Source organism: Crinia signifera, chromosome 19, assembly GCF_055691185.1.
Source record: "Crinia signifera chromosome 19, ASM5569118v1, whole genome shotgun sequence".
Classification (NCBI taxonomy): domain Eukaryota; kingdom Metazoa; phylum Chordata; class Amphibia; order Anura; family Myobatrachidae; genus Crinia; species Crinia signifera.
Genome location: NC_139226.1, coordinates 91,791,763 through 91,796,628, shown reverse-complemented (window position 1 = coordinate 91,796,628; position 4,866 = coordinate 91,791,763). Strand labels below are relative to the sequence as shown.

Below are 4,866 nucleotides of genomic sequence, written 5' to 3'. Positions count from 1 at the left end.
TAGCGTCTGTGACCCAGTAACAATGTGACAGTGACGTGCGGTAGTGTCTGTGACCCAGTAACAATGTGACAGTGACGTGCGGTAGTGTCTGTGACCCAGTAACAATGTGACAGTGACATGTGGTAATGTCTGCTACTCAGTAACAATGTGACAGTGACATGTGGTAATGTCTGCTACTCAGTAACAATGTGATAGTGATGTGCGGTAGTGTCTGTTACTCAGCAATAATGAGACAGTGATGAGCGGTAGCGTCTGTGACCCAGTAACAATGTCACAGTGATGTGCGGTAGTGTCAGGAATTAGAGTGGAAGAGTCCGGAATATCTGACAGTGTAGTGTCTGTCACCCGGTAACAACGTGGAAGTGATGTGTGGTAGTGTCTGTCACCCAGTAACAATGTAACAGTGATGTGCGGTAGTGTCTGTCATCCAGTAACAAAGTGACAGTGATGTACGGTGGTGTCTGTCACCCGGTAACAATGTAACAGTGATGTGCGGCAGTGTCTGTCACCCGGTAACAATGTGACATTGACGTGAGGTAGTGTCTGTTATCCAGATATACTGTTACAGTGACGTGCAGTAGTGTCTGTTACCCAGTACCAATGTGACAGTGACGTGCAGTAGTGTATGATCTGCATTTCGGCCCAATGTCCATTTCTGTGAGGATAATCCAAACTTGTGATGTCAGATATTCGGGACTCTTCCACTCTCATTCCTGAGTTGGGTGATTTGTTACTGACATCCACTAACTGCCTGACAAGCCTTTATTATATTGGGCAAAACATCTGATAAAATAGTTACTTTCAATGAAGATTTTGTCCATAGCCCCAGTGGCCTAATGGATAAGGCACTGGCCTCCTAAGCCAGGGATTGTGGGTTCGAGTCCCATCTGGGGTGTAACATTTTTATGTTGTACTATTTATTTGTAAGTTGTCAAAATGAATCAAATAAAATAAACTACAGCCTCAGTTCATGATACATAACATCCCATTTTTAGTGACTGTCTAATGCCCCTTTCAGACCTCACTTTTAACCTATTTTGCCTTTTTTTACCGTTTTAAAACGGTAATTTGTGCAGTCAGAAAGGTGCAGAGTGAATTTACCGGTTCTATTGAACTGGTATTTATAAACGGTAATAAAGCAGGGTCCTACCCGTTTCAGACCCGTTTTTTTCATCCACTGTTTTCTATGGCTTAAAACAGGTTCAGTGTTGTGAAGGAACAAAAACTTCATTGAAATACCGTTAAAGACATGCGGTGTGAAAGGGGTTTTAGCTGGCAGACCCGTTTTTAGACACGTTTTAAAATACCAGGTCAAAGCCAGTTTTGCAGTCTGAAAGCAGCATATAATAAGCTCAGGTCACACAAAATTCAGTTGAGCGAAAGTGTAGTCTATGCACAGTGGTATTGTTGTCTTCTTATAGGGTCCTATCAGGGACGTGCGGTGAGGTAAATGGGTCAAGAGTCCCTGGCAAGTACCAGAGACAGATTTGCACACACTATATAGCCCCGTACACATGGGGGAGATATATTGCTCAGTTTCTCCTTTTCATCAGCGACCAGAGATGGTCGCTGATGAAAAAGAAACTGCCAGGGGAGCCTGGCAGTGGTAATCAGCTGGTCGCAGGAGCATGTTCCTGCGACCAGCAATCACTACAGGGGTAAAAACGGGAGCGCGCATCCGGCGATATATCGCCGGTGAACACTCCCATCGTGGGCAATATGCTTAGCGACCATATTTCCCGCGATATTGTACAAAATCGCCCCCGTGTGTACGCACCTTATGAGCCATGGAGTACATACCAGCATTATACACATGTGCAGCAGTATACACTGCTGGAGATTCGCTGAGTTTTGATAAGTGATGTGCAGAAAAGGTAGCCAGGTGAGGCACTGCCTCACATGCCATAGACTTTTTACTCCAGAGTTTTGACTATAAAAATTATTATAATAATAAAAATAAGATTCTTTTTATATATTATTTGTATTTTTGACATACTTTATAAATTCAAACCGCCGGCATATACGCTAGTATGACAGGAAAGGCTGTGCCTCACCCCACCGCACGCCACTGGGACCGTCCTATGAGGATGTGACTGGGAATAAGGGCCCTATTCTGATGGACACGCTCCTCTGCAGCATGTACTCGCAGGGGAATGATTTTCCCTGACTGCGCATGCGCATAGTTAGTTATGCACATGTGCAAGCGGCCATGGCGAATAGATTTTTCTCCAGGGGCTCGCACACAACAGTGTGGTCTGGAGGCGAGGTGCGGCTGGCTGGGGCATTCACCCATGGGAATGGCCAGCGTTTCATAGGCGTTCCAATGAAAATGCTGGGCGTTCACATGGTAATTCCCCGATGGTGCGGGGGGCGGTCAGCTGATGTCAGCGGTCATGGTGGGAGAATAAAATAGTGTACCGAGCAAAGTGAGGCACCGTGCCCAAAAGCATATCGAGCAAGGGGATGTGGTGCTTCGTTTCAGTGTCCATGTCGACTGTGTTGAAATTCGGGACAAAAGGGGAAAACCCCATGTCTACCTTCCCCACGTCGACCTAATGATTGTGTCGACCTATTGACCTGTCGACCTAACCCATGTCAACCTTCAGTCATGTCGACCTTCCTACATGTCAACCTAATGCTTGTTGACTTAGTTGCTGTCTGTCCAGTGATCCATACCCCAGCTAAGAACCCAACAAGCCTTGCCATTTCCGGAATGCTTGACCCAAACATTTGGCCACAGCAATGTGACCCTTATCAAAGGTACTAAGGTCATTACACCTGCCCAGGGCCACTGCTAGGGTGTTGGCACCCCCCCTCGCAAACCATAACTTTGTGTATAAAATGCCCATAGTAGTAGTAATGTGCCCACTAGCACATACTTGCCTACCTGACCCTCTCCATGCGGGAGAAAATGCTCTGTTTCTGGTCTTCCCTGGTCATGTATGATTGCCAATCATACATGACCAGTAGGGTGACCAACTCATCCCTTTAATCCGGGACACATATTAATTACACAGGTTCTGTGGCTGGCTTTCACCTGGTTTTAAACTGCCACACCCAAGACTCCATTTTACCTAGTTTTAAACTGCCACAGAACCTGTGTAATTAATATGTGTCCCGGATTAAAGGGATGAATTGGACACCCTAATGACCAGGGAAGACCAGAAACAGCGCATTTTCTCCCGCATGGAGAGGGTCTGGTAGGCAAGTATGCACTAGCAGTGCAAGAACTCGACTTATTGATGCCCTATGCTAGAAAAGGAATTGGTGCCCCCAACTAAGGTGACCAACTCATCCCTTTAATCCGGGACACATATTAACTATACAGGTTCTGTGGCTGGCTTTCACCTGGTTTTAAACTGCCACACCTCAAGACTCCATTTCACCTGGTTTTAAACTGACACAGAACCTGTGTAATTAATATGTGTCCTGGATTAAAGGGATGAGTTGGTAACCCTACCCCCAACATATACACAAAAATAGGAACAGTGTGCACCGAAGCTAGAGCTCCTTAGGCATACTGTGCCAGGTAGAGCCCCTTAGACCCACTGCACCAGGTAAAGCTCTTATACACTCTGCACCAGGATTAAGCACTCCGTAATGCCCGTTTGTCACACGCCGCTGTGCGGCGACACGGCGGGCACAATACTCACCCGTCCGTGTCCGCCGCCGGCTGGCATGTGTCCGGTGGAGTTCTCGGTCGGGCTGGCGGCAGCAGATCATGGCGGCTCAGAATGCTGGCTCTGAAAGACTTGTTGGAGGCGTGGAAGTCTGACTGTGTGTTGGTAGGTGCTGGGAGGCCAGCGCCACCATCTTGGAAAAGGGCAAAACAGTGATTGGCCAGGTCTGGGTCTTTCCCTCCTCCTCTGTCCAGGTGGCCAATGGCAGCAACCCCCTTGCCATAAAGGGGATCTGCCTAAGCTATCCTGTGTCAGTGCAAAGAGTCTCCTGGGAAGATTCTGACTCCTTTTAGTGCCTCTGCTCACTGTGTCCTGTCAGTCGTCCCTGCTGGCCTCTGACCTCATCTCAGCCTCTTCCTGGTATCCGGTCCATTGACCCACCTCCATTCCCGGGGAGCCACTGGACCATCACGGTACCCCCCGGTTCTACCTCCTGATCCGGATCCTATCTTCAATCTTCCAATCATTCAATCTTCCAATCATTCAATCGTCCAATCAATCTTCAAACACCAATTCCAATATTTATGCAAAGACTTGTTTCTCAGTTCTTTCCGAGGTTATTGCAAAGACTTATTATTTATGATTTGTGACTGCTCATCAAAGAAGTATTTGATTCAAGTTCATGTCACTTATATATGAGTTCTTTCATTAAACCTGCTCGTTTTAAACTTGCATCTTCTGGTGAATCATATTTTCCTTTGCACTACATGATACCATCTAATCCACCACCTGTGACACCCATTAGACACTGTCATACACCGTAATGCCCATTACATATTATGCCACAGATTGTAATGCCTTTTACACATTATACCATACACTGTAGTGCCCATTACATATTATGCCACATACCGTAATGCCCCTTACACATTATACAACCCACTTAAACGCCCATTCGTTTGTAGCTCAGCTGCTTTTTCAGGATGGCAGAAGGCGGGGGGTTGTTGGTAGGAGAGTGGAGCATCTAGCTGTCGCCGCTGCTGCCTCCCAGAAAAAGTGACGGTGCCGCACACAGTGGGGATGCAGAACAGGAAGAGCGCCTCTCCAGCCTGGCGCATCCTCTGCTGAGCGGGTAGCATCGGCTCTCCGGCTCTGCACCGGCCCATGTCTTCTGCATTATACACAATATGCCTAATTCAGATCTGATCACAGGACAAGTTTGTTCTTAAAATAGACAAAACCATCC

The 4,866-nt window shown here is 47.0% G+C and overlaps 1 non-coding gene across 1 annotated transcript; it reads left to right on the top strand.

Annotated features, from left to right (window-relative positions):
• The first annotated feature begins 822 nt into the window (after nucleotides 1-822).
• On the top strand, nucleotides 823-895 carry TRNAR-CCU (transfer RNA arginine (anticodon CCU)). The gene has a single exon. It is a non-coding gene; the product is annotated as a tRNA-Arg (tRNA).
• Nucleotides 896-4,866: the final 3,971 nt, after the last annotated feature.